The following is a 13,041-nucleotide window of genomic DNA, read 5'->3' as shown; positions in this document are numbered from 1 at the left end:
AAGTTGACTGAGTTGACTGTTGGTAATTATCAGATTGCCTCAATACAGGATAGTTGTAAATTACTTGGTCGTTGTTCAATGCGCCCAGCTTTGCCTGGGTTAGACTACTCTGGATTTCTTGCTGCAACATGATTGCATCTCATTTAGGTAGCAATTGTAATTCAGCTGCAACATATTTACCAAACTGCTCATATGGTTTTTCCTCAGTTACACTTTGTGCGATGTTTTCAAGCTGTGTAATTGCCTGTGAAATTTCAGCGTTGGGTTTATCTAGTTGTGTAGTTTTTTTTTACCTTTTCTTTGGAGGCTCTGGCGGTCTCATAGCTGTTGACGAGTTGCCCTTGATGGTGTTTTTTCATTGTAGTTTGTATCATCGTCTCCCACACCTGATTCAATTGCCATGTCTTCAGCAGGATCTTCATCTGGTATTGGATTGTCACTGCTGATTGACATATCCGTGCCAGGCGAGTTTCTGAGAACGCCTTTGGGATTCTAGTCTGGTGGTTCCGAGTCTTTTCAAGACCGATCGAGGTGAAACTTGATACTATTGACAGAGTAATTGTTGCTTCTTGCAGTCTGCATAACTGGCTGAGAAAGACTGCTCCAGGCAACTACATACCACAACAAGCAGTTGATAGAGAGGATTTCAACCCTGGCAATGTAACACCTGGGCTTTGGAGGGAAGATTCTAATGTTCTACAGCCTGTGACTCAGCTAGGCAGCAATAACTATAGTAAGACTGCAGAGCGTATCAGGCAAAATTATGTGAAATACTTTAATGAAGAAAATACACTCCCCTGGCAATGGGAGAAAGTTGGAATTAATGTCATTTAACTATACAAGTAAATACTGTAAAATATTGTATTGTATTGGGTATAATATTGTGAATAGCATTTTTCTACTTACTATTTTGATTATTTACTACTAGCAAATACATGTATTTACTTACCATGTTTGATATGCTTTTTCTTGTTGAAGTCACCTCACTCAGGTAATTTGCGTCTTTGAACCAGCTCAGTTTTGGCGTGTAAACTTCATCTTTGCCACAGCCACTTTTTTTACTCTTCTCTATTTTTTGTAGTTCTTGCCTATACACATCTTTTACTGTCTTAATTTTGACCTTCAGTTTTTTAACATCCATTCCTCCCAATAAGTTGTGCTCATCAAGATCAGACATTAAACGTTTTACATTTTCCTCCTTCAAAGTTTTATTTGTGTAGTCTTAGTCCTTTATATTCCACAATAAAGGATATTCACGGTAAAGTACAAGAAACTTAGCAATATCACTGCCATTCCACTTCATTTTCACACAAACACGTGTCACAACAACTCCGCAACTAGTTGGAGAGTGAGCGAGTGAGCAACTGGCGCTAGCTATGTGAAATCATGAAATTGACCACTAGTGCACTCGCCAACTCGCTGGCTTTTTACTAGCCGGCGAGTTGGGGAGTAAACTACCCCGTGTAATCGAGGCTTAACAGGCTTTTTTGAAACCTGGCTTTTGACTTTTGAAAGTCTCCAAATTACAAGTGGTCTTACAAATATAAATTTTAATTTATTCGTTGCACACTGGTCTTACAAATATAAATTTTAATTTATTTGATGCACACTGTTATGGTGGGCACACAGCTTAAGTTTTGAAATTTTATACTTTAGTATATATATAATTCAAAGAAGACATGAAATTATCGAATTCTATATCATACAAATTAAGAAACAAACAAGCCATAATAACAAAAGCCGATAAGGGAAACACAATAGTAATAATAAAAGACTAAAATGAAAAAGTATAAAACTTTATCACATAACAAATTCGAATGGTTTACAAAAGTATAGTAAAAACATCAATAGTTTAATATATTAATTTGCAACATTTAACAACAAAATTTGCAAACAAAAAGATGGACTAGCAATTGGATCACTGTTATCAGGAAATCAGGATACCTTGCAAACATGAATGAAAAATATTGAAAAATCTAAAATAATGATCAAAATCAATCCTTTGATTTTGGCAATTGCAAGACAAGATTTACACATGATATTCAACATCTCTGTTCAATTTTAGTTTCCAAATTTTCTCTTTTTCCAATTTTATTCTCGCCATTTTCTCTTGAACATTCAGCATTCTAATTTTTTTATCAACAAGCTCCTCTTCCTTTCTACTGAAAATTTTTTTTCTACGACTTTCTCCTCCTTTCTCAAAGTTATTAACCAAAGTAGCAAAAAAATATTTTTCAAATATTAATATAATATTGGTCAATATTGTAAAAAATATTGATAATTAAATATGTTTTAAACATTGTTTTAATATATTTACAATATAAAACAATATTATCTTGAAAATATTGTTTTTTGTAAAGTTGGAATATTTTTAATATTTAATACATTTTGACAAGACAATACAGTATTTTTACAATATAAAGCAATATTTATTACAAATATTGTTTTATCACGACAGCAAATATTTTTGAAATATGTAATAAATTGACAGAACTAGGAAGATAAATATTACAAGACCGAGAATGTACCCAGTCAGCAAACAATGTCAAAATAAGTTTTTTTTTATGTAAAAAAGGTGTAAAATTGGAAACACTTTTATTAAGTGTAATTCACTTAAAAATGTAAAAGTGAAAAAGTTCTGAAATTCATACCGTAACATGATTTTCACATACTGTTTTTAACCATTTTTTTTGCATTTGCCAATATAATTATTTTATAGTCGATTTTTTTTCTCGAAAAACACTTTCTAGAACAATCACTAAACTTTGGTAGAATTTTTGAATTCTAAGGTGGATTATTCTGGGTGACTATTGTTGATGTTCTCAATTTATATTGTGCTAATTTGAGCGAGAGAGAGCGGGTGAGTGTCTCCCCCCTACTTCTTTAATCCCTAAAAATGTTTCAATTCAGGCTTTCTGACCAATAATTCGGATATAAAATTAAATTTCAACCTCTTTCCGACTCTTGCAAAAATCTTCTACAACACACCGTCCTTATCAAGATAAAAAATGTTTTAGGCTAATTTGTTTAAATATGACTTCAGTAGATTTTATTTTGGTTTTCCAAAAAAATTCTCAATTTAGGCTTTCTGATCAATTCGGGTGCAAAATTGAATTTCAAAAACTTTTTGTCTCTCGCAAAAATTGTCTACAGTGCATTAACGATATAGACATTTTACGCATACAGTTAAGGGACTTAGCCAGATTTTCAAGTTACTCAAAAAAGTCCGGAAAATTATATTTTTGATGACTGATTCGGGTGTAGAAGTAAAGTTCCAGCACTTTTTGTCTCCTGCAGAAACTCATAAGCTTCAAATCTACTACTTCCTCCTCTTTGTTCAGAATATTAAGTCTTTTCTGATGCTCAATTTTCTGAAAATCTAGTTTTTTTTTAGAAAAATTGATTTTTTCTTTGGAGTAAGTTTCCATGACGACTGTTGGTTTACCAGTGGTGGTTTTCTTCTTTTCCTACTACTGATTGCAGCAGGGGATAAATGTCCTGGCGAAATAGACCCAGGTCCAGGTGCAGGTGGGTGCTCCTCCTTCTCGACAATATCTATTATTGGAGACCCTGCGGCTGGGGAACCGATTTGCATTAGTAGGGTGTCATCCACGATAACTGTATTGATGGGGAGCGATCTACTGCTTTCCCCTGCAACAGAAATGTGAAGAAAAATTGAAATTAAGTTGTATGAGTTTTGAGATATTGGCTGAGCAGCATTTCATCTTCAAAAATATATTTAAATGTAAATATTTTTTAAAATTATAATTTCTGTTTAATAAATAAATGATACCATACACATACTGTGAAATTTGGACTATTTACAATAATGTGAAAGATTTATTGGAAATGTATTGTGGTACCTAGTTATCCATGCTTGTAAACTTTAGTAAATGATACAATGTAATATACTTCCACTAGCAGAAAATGTTTTGTTAAGTAGTCATGAAGAGAAATATTTCATTCATTATGTAATAAATTTAATACATTTTTTCTAACTTTCTTTAAAATTGATCATGAAATTCTATTGAATTGAGAAGAATTCGGGATGCAATTAAATGAAAGGCCTTTTATTGTCTGTCTCCCCCTACTCACTGACAGCATTTCTAAAATATCGCTGAACTTCACTAACTTCTAATAGAGTTACTGATCCTTCACTGAAACTATCATGCTTTCATCTATTATTAATTATTTGAAGGTTGTTACTGTTTCCTTGTACGTAGTTGCTATCAGGTTGTAGTGCCACATAAGGAAGTAATGATTATAATATGACATTATCACATATTATAATTAGTTTTCAAAGAAATGATTGTTACAGTAAAGAAACTTCGAACAACATTGTTTTAAATAAATAATGAAATACATTACTAACGAAATACATTAATAACGTTTAACAGGAATGAAAACTTCCTTGTTCAACATTAATACAAAATAACGAAATACATTAATAACCTTCTTTTAATAACGAATTACATTCAAATAATGGTTATTTATTTTGTAATATGTTTACTACTTTAGTAAGGTCTACTTATAATAGCAGTAAGAAAGAAAGATAGGAAAAAAGTTGCTGATCCTCTGACTTGTCAATGCCTTCTATAGACGGTAGCTGATACAGGTTTATTGATGGAATATAAACGGTTCATTCTTGTTAAAAATAATACATTTTAATTTATTAAGCAATAAATTATATTTTTCAATAATTTAACCCTTGAGGAGGCGCGCTTGGTTTTGTAACATGAGGAGGCGCGTGGGGTCCAAAATGACCCCAACAGGAATTAAGTGCACAGATGTAATTTGAAATTGTATATTTCAATTCATATATGTTTTTTTTTCATTCAGGATATTACTAGATATAGTTATTAATGATAGAAAACATATGAATAAAAGTTTAGCTCACCAAAAAAATCACCTAAGAGTAAATGTTGTTGGGTGTAGTACCGTGGATAGAAAACACACAGCTAAGAAACACACACTTTTATTGAACTAGTTGCCTGAGTTGTATATTGTTGAAGAATGCCACTATATTGCATGTTGACTATAAAAAATAATTCGATTCATGTAAAGAAGAGAGAAATGACAGTTTTAGTAACTTGAGTTCATTCAGAATCAGACTTTTGATTTTTGTCCTGATGACATCCATTGCAGAGAGAAAGCAAGTGAGATGAACACATTGGTTTTTTGCAGCTGTCACATGCATGGGATGTTTTTGTGTCTTTTTTACGTGGACATTTCACACATCGAAGCCGTCCTAAAGATCTTTTTGCTGGTGGTTCTTGTGGCACTTCACGTTGTTCTGTGTCCAAAGCTCTCCCTCTTTCTGTCATCTTCTCAATTGAATTTCGTAGAGTTCTTGGAAGACATTCGATTGTCAATCTTTTCTCCACTTGAGACTTCACTAGCTCCATTCCAAGGCTCTTCAAAAATATCCTTCTGGGCATATTAGAATAGAATAGAAATGAACTTCATTCAACAAAACTATTCAAACAGTTCTCAATGTAGAAAACAAAGAAACAAATTGAAATAATAATAAACAGTAAATCAGAAGTAAACAGTTCATTAGGCATGGCATTTTGCCGTCAGCCGAAGTTGAGCTGAACTTGATAATTATAATACTTAACTCTTGAGACAAAGAAAAAGCTTTCATAAATTATATAATACAGTAATAATAAAAAATAATATATAAAATTGGCTTGGTTTGCGATTCATAACTAAACAGACTGTCTTTGAAAGAATGGATTTTAAATGTCAAATATTGAACTATCACCTGATTCATATGAGGATAGAGAAAAAAATTAATAAAAAAATAAATTAAAAAAAATACACCTGTTTTTATCTAATTAATATTACTGTTATATGTGATGGATGCTCGGTAGTAGTATACACGACCAAAGATTCATATTTATAAAACAATCCATTTATCACAGAGAGAATGACCAACGGTTAGAGGATAAAAATTAAAGCATTAATAATTGAACTCTTCTATTATTTGCTTTCTACACCTCAGAGCCGCCCTCACATACCCCACCAAAAGTTTCCAATTCTTTCCATTCATATTCTATTCTATATTCTATGACTTCTGCCACCTTCCAAATTGAAGGAAAATGCTGTAATCTGAGTGATGCATTGAATAAATATGTTAGCATGACAATACCTTTCCTTGGAAGTTTCTTCAAGATTTCACCTGTAATCAGATCAAACCCAGGTGCTTTTTTGCTATTCAGATTATTTTTTATTTCTTCTTGAACCTCATTTATAGAAACTAGATCAATCTCTGTATCTAAATAATCTATTATATCTTCTTCAGGATCAATTTCAGATTGAATGTTGTTTGGCTGAAAGATTTCTTCTAGATGATTAGCAAATATATCTGCCTTTTCTCTGTTATTTCTTGCCCAAGTACCATCTGGTTTTCTGATTGGAGGGGATTGTGATATTGGTCGCTTAATTCTTTTTGTTGCTTTCCATAATGAATAATCTGTACTGGCATCAGCTGTCAAATTTTGAAGGTAGTTATTAATGGACTCCTCAGTTAGTTTCCTTATCTCTCTTCTCAATTGTTGTGTTTTGTTATTCAATATATTTTTGTCAGCAGGTTTTGTCAGCGAGTTTGTTGCCATCTTCTTCTTGCCCTTCGTTTCTCTAAAACAAGTTGTCGAATCTCCAGTGGGTAATTCCATCCTTTTGTTTTCCTGGTGTATTGTCTAGTGTTTTTCCAGGCTGATTTCTGGATTTGCCACATTAAATTTTATGCGGCTTCATCTAACTGCTCAGCTGTTCTAAGTGGAATATTCAAGTTGATTTCATTCTCCAAATCCACTTTGAAAGCTTCCCAGTCTGTTGTTCTGTTGACTAACATTGGTCTGTCTTCTTTCTTTATTATTCGTTCACTGAGTGTGAGAATTACAGCTGAATGATCAGAATCCAGGTCAAAGCTCTCTTCAATGTCAATAAAATTACTGGATATTCTCTTTGTTATGAAGAAATCTAGAAGATCTGGAGTTTTATTCAAATCTGTTGGCCAATAAGTAGGTGTCCCTGTTGAATGGAATTCGCAGCCCAGCTCCTGGATAGCCTCTCTGAGTTCTTTTCCTTTGGTAGTTGTGAGTCTTGAACGCCAATCCTTATGCTTGGCATTAAAATCTCCACCCACTATGAATCTATCTCCAAGCTGATGAAGAATACTGGTATAATCATTTTTATTTAAATTGTAACGTGGTGGAAAATATGTAGCACCAACAAGTATTTTCTGGTTGATAGACTCTATTCCAACTACAGTTAGCTGTATTCCATTACTTTGAATACTGAAGTCTTCATAGTGTTTAATACTCTCCTTCACTATTACAGCACTTCCACCTCTTGCTTGATTTTGAGGATGAATAGTTTCGTAAACATTATATCCATTGATTTTGAAGTGAGTCTGCTCAGTTGAATGGGTTTCAGAGATAAGGCACACATCTATATTTCGGGTCTTTAGAAATATTTCTATTATTATTATTGATATTATTTATTCCATTGGCATTCCAGGTAGCAATCCTAATATCTTGTTGGCTTGTAATATTCAATTTTTAGTTTTCTTCTCGATACTCTTACTCTTTCCTTCCAAGCTGTCAAGTCGTCCAGAAAGAATGTTTAAACTGTTTAAAATTTCCTGCAAAACCTTATTAACATCAACTGGTTGTTGTTGCTGCTGCTTTGATTGACTCTCCTGTTGTACGCTTGAAGTGGGTTTTGTTACTTGAGAATAGAATATTTCTCCATTGTACTTTCTAGAAGTGAATTTTCTCTGTTTGGTTGTATGTGGTACTCTGCTACTTCTTTTAATATGTTGTCTTTTTCAGTTCTTCTTCTCTGAAGTTCTTTAGCGATAAGACAGCCTCTGTAGTTAGCTGGGTGAGCCTCAGCCAGTGGCGGCTCGTCCTATGTGTTCAATGGTTCATTGAACACCCAGAATTGAACCAACTTCTATAGAATGATGAATTCTACTCATATAATTATATTTTTATTCTATACTCATGAAATTACATCACAAAATGTTTATCTACGTAAACTTAACGTCGATGTTTTGCGGCCGGTGCCGGAGTGGCTTGCTTGAAACAGCAACGAATGGCATGACGGAACGGGTGGTGGTTAAAAGCAGTGTTCATTCCCCGATGTGAACCCAAAAACATGGTTGGGTGAGGTAGTGGAACAGAGGAGGAGAATCAGTTTGCTAGCACGGATTCGGTTCACAATCCTGTTTGAACCACGTTTCCACGAGTTCATCCGAGAGTAGCCGAACCTAGCCGAGGCAAGTGAAGCATTCGGTAAACCACGGAAGGAATCGTGAGTATTCGTGATACGTATTCAGTAGCAGTGCCATCTTGATTATAACCAATAAATTCAAATTTGGAGGCAGTAAACAGTAAAAAAGCGGTAAACAAGAAGTAGAAAGCGTTTAGCATGACAGTTTTGAGGTTATACGGTACGATTTCGGGTATATACTGTTTAAAGTTGTGATAGATTTCACTGCATTTTTTGTTATATAAATTTGTTTTGAGTGTTGAAGAATATGGACTGGTAATTTCTAGTGTGTTACATGTATTCGTTAGTATTTCTAGTATGTCCATTTTGTTTTAGTGAGAGTGTGAATATAATTTATTGTTTTAGGTACCGTAACAGCATTTTGATGAAGAAATATGAATAAGGTTCAGTATTTGTTAAAGACAAACATAATTTATATTGAGGATAGGATTGGTAGATTAACTCCCAAAGTAAAAATTAAACAAGAAAAATATGAACAGGACAAAAAAATCTATATTTATAGAAAATATGCTTAATCTTTGGGGGGTAATTCCTTAAAATTATTATTGATTACCTTTACACTTGATTATGCTCAATACTCTATAATTATCCTCTTGACCTTTCTCCCCAATAGATCATGAGGTTGAACCCCCAAGTTAAAAGATCACGAGCCGCTACTGGCCTCAGCACAATTGAAACATTTGGCTGGGGTTTCTTTAGCCTTGGTACATGAAATGGTCCAGTGTTTTCCAGCACACTTCACACACACAGGTTCATGTTGACAGTATGCCTGAGTATGACCAAACCGCTGACAACGTTTACACTGCGGAATCATTTATTGCTTCTAATTAATTCAATTTTCACTTTTATATAGCAAATATGTTTAATTTCATATATTTTTTTGTATCTTCAGTATTCTTGAATGTTAACATGAACATTGGGAGTCTGATAATGTGTTCTTTTCCATCCCTCTTCACTTTTTTCATTTTGTTGACAGCACTGATTATTTGAAAGCCTCTGCTTAGAAGATCGTTCTTTATATCCTCTGGATTGCATGATGGATGAAGCTCTTTAGCCATGACACGAATTGGACGAGTTTGTTTGTTTTCGTACGTGTGCCATTCTTATTTAGCTTCATTTAACATCTTAGTTAAATCTCTGTATTCTTGTTCAGTTTCAACATTCAATTTTAGCTGGTTGTTGTTCATCATGTTGGCACTGAAATTGAGATTTTTCGATTTCAATGCCTCTTTAATCTTCGAATACTCTTGAACATTGCTTAATATGACTGGTGGAGGCTTGTTTTTCTTTTCTGTCGGTTTCATACTTGTAGACTCAGTTGCAGGCCTTATTTTTTCTGGTGAGTCACGGATTTTTCTCTTCTTTTGTTTAGGGAGAATCCATGCAGTCTCTGATGCCACCATTTTCTCTTCTTCCTCCCAATTCGGTGGTGAATAACTTTTATTGCTACTTATAGATGATGCTGGTTGCATTGTATTTGAAGCTGATGATTGAATCTTCTGTGTTGATCTCCAACCGTGCTCTCTCCAACTCCTTTTCCAGCTTATTCATTCTTTCTCTCTCTTCACTCTGTTGACAAGTGACTTCTTTCCATGCATTGTACAAAAACTGCTCTGTTGCAGTTTTCAGTTGGTTCGTTTTTAGAAACGATTCCGGGGAACTGTTGACGTTGACGTTGACAGTCATTGACGCTGAATCAGCGCTCTTAGCCGGTGTAAGTTGACTCATCATGTTGTCATCGGTTTCCTCCTCCTCCTCGAGGAAGGTTGGCAATCTTTTGAGAGTCAACATTCCTCACATTCTTTACATTCATTAGCTGGACTAGATGATAATTCAGCACTGAACTGATTTTTCGGCGCAGGGCACTGAACTCGCGCACAACAATTGAAACACTGAACTCAGCACTTTAACTATTGCATACACTATTTCAACTATTCTCACTAAAACAAAAACTATGTCTGCTCGCTACAACTGCTCGATTGATACTTTTCTGTGCAGTACAGTACATTCTTTGGTGCCCTTGCCGGATCCATTCTCTGGACATGTTTTGCCCGTCTTATTTTATTCCTTTTAATGATACCAATAATATCAGGTTCCCCGAAAATGGCATAGAGCTCCTGGTTGTATCTCTTTCTATAACCATCTTCTTCTCTAACTGGTCTTAATATTCTACGTAGAATTTTTCTTTCATATGCGGCCAAAACTGTAATCCTCTTCAGTGAGCGTCCAGGTTTCGCTACCATATGTCAAAACTGGCCAAATGCTGTACCTCAGAAGCAGAAGGTAGTAAGTCAAAAAATGAAAATTCTCAGGAGAGCCAATCAAAGGTTGAAACTATTGCAGCATTTTTTCAATAGTCTCATAGATGGTGAAATAGGTGATGAACTGTAATCAAATGTTTCTCAATAGTAACTATAAATATCTATTTATTATTAAAAATCAGTTCAAACCCTATATACAAAAATTAAAAATAGGAAATTAATTGATTTCAAGAGGAGTGTGGACTTACTGCATTATGCAACTGGATGTTATCAAGGTTTGGTACTTGAAGATGCATAATTATGATGGATTTTTTATTTTTTTTTACCTTTCTTTATCAATAATTTCTAGAAATTTGACACTTTTAACTCATTACAGAATTATACAATTGGATATAGGTGATTAAAATTGAGAAATATATTCAAAAATTAATTAGAGATGTGCACTACTAAAAAATTTTCTATCTGATTTGATAATGATGGGATGAAAAGCATGATGATACATAAAAACTATAATTTTTAAAATAAATTGAAAATACATTCAATTCAATAATAGAACTAATAACAAATATGTGATATAGGGTACTCGAAAATAATTTCAATTCATCCATAGAATTATTTACAAACTACTTGATATAATGTATAGATTTTCATTCCTTAAATAAGTTTTTTATTAATAATTTCTAAATCTTTGACATTTTAAACACATAAAAAATCATACAATCAGATGAAAACAATTTAAGGCAATCAATAGTGAAGGCAAAGTGAATCGCACTGAATCAATCAATAGAAATAATAACATGCATGTGATGTACTTAATCGAAAAAGTTTCAATAATTAATCCATTGAATTATTAAAGTACTTGAATCAATTTAATGTAGTTTAGTGGAAAACTCTGGAATAATATTATAAAAAAATTAAATTAGTCGATCGAATAAACTACATAATTGTCTTACTCCTTTCAACTTCACACTGGGAAATCAGGAACAGAGTCTGATTTAGGAAGTGCTTCAAAGAAGGGTCTGTAGATTTCAGGAACCCATGTCATCAGGTTTATTAAATTGGCGTATTTTTTGATGAAATTGGTTTCTCCTTGTTCCGAACTGCGGTGAGGGTAACTGGAAACTGTAGCCCTGTTCTGGTATTTCTTCTGAAATCAACTTCAGAAAACAACTCCTCATCAAATGAGTACTTGAAAAATAGCTTTCCTGGATTATCTGAAGTGAATCTTAGCCATACAGTATTTGAAATCTTGAATTGTTTTCCTCCTGAATCAATTTTCTTGGTAACAAACGGAGATCCAACGCCACTTGACAGTTTTGAAAAGTTTTTAAAATCACCAATATTCATGTGATGCACAGTGAGAGGAGTTTCCTCTTTGCACATTCTTACAAATTGCTCCCAGTCCCCTGGAATAAAAACTTCGAAATCTCTTTTTTTTCTTTTTCCTCTCAATTAATTATTGAGTGGATAGTGTCAACTTCCAAGTAGGTGTGCCCTCGTAAAAGAAATTTATGGTCAATAATTTTTAACTGAGGGAAATTTTTTATTAGCCATTGAAAGCACATAAGAATCATTTGATTGCTATTTTGGCCAGTGCAGTTCCACATCTTTCTCAAGCTCATTCTCTGCCCATTTCAAAATGCAGGATGCCACCTCATTCTGTTTTTTTAGTTGTGGACATGGGAGACACTTTTGCATGTCAAACATTAGAACATGCTCCTTTATATCTTTTTTTTGACCTCTCCCTATCCTTCCTCTTCAAGTCATATCGAGAGCTAGCATCTTCAATGTGGTTTTTCTGTGTTTGCTCAAGCATATCCTTTTCTTCCAACCTTTTTGCATTTTCAATTGAAATTTTCAATTCATCACATTTATCACATGTGTCATTTGAAGGAGGATGGAATCCCAGGTTGAATTCTTCATTAAAAATTCGTCTGTACAGCCACTCTGAAGCAATATTTTGCTTTTCTACCTCATTTGCTTTGCAATATTCTTGGAACATTGTGTACATACCTGACAAATTCAACTCTGGACCAAGATACTGCCTACTTGATTTTTCCCTAGTGTAGTGAGTCTCATATTTTGGGAATGATGATATATGCTTCCTTATCAATTTCAAGACCTCTTCACCTGCTTTATTAGATGGTTCGTGTCTACCTCTCCTATCACTAAGAACTATTCCACTTCCAGAGGTATCTCTTTTTGAAACAGTTACTGATAGAAACCTTTCTGTAATAAACAAAGTGTTAAGAAACATCTTTTTCGCCCCAATTGGATGTAATGAGCTGGTTTACATGCGTCATATGGAGGCCAAAAATGATTGTTTTCTGACCAGCCCGGTAAAATTTTTACGGCCCTAGGGCTGTAAAATAACCTTGAAGTCAGCTCATTCTGATTTCATGTGAATGTGTTTACAGAATAGTTTATGCTTCTAGAATTGAATAAAGTATTTTGCATTAAGATACTATCATTTTATTTG

This window comes from Nilaparvata lugens, chromosome 2, assembly GCF_014356525.2.
Source record: "Nilaparvata lugens isolate BPH chromosome 2, ASM1435652v1, whole genome shotgun sequence".
Lineage (NCBI taxonomy): Eukaryota > Metazoa > Arthropoda > Insecta > Hemiptera > Delphacidae > Nilaparvata > Nilaparvata lugens.
Note: the sequence above shows the minus strand (reverse complement) of the source record.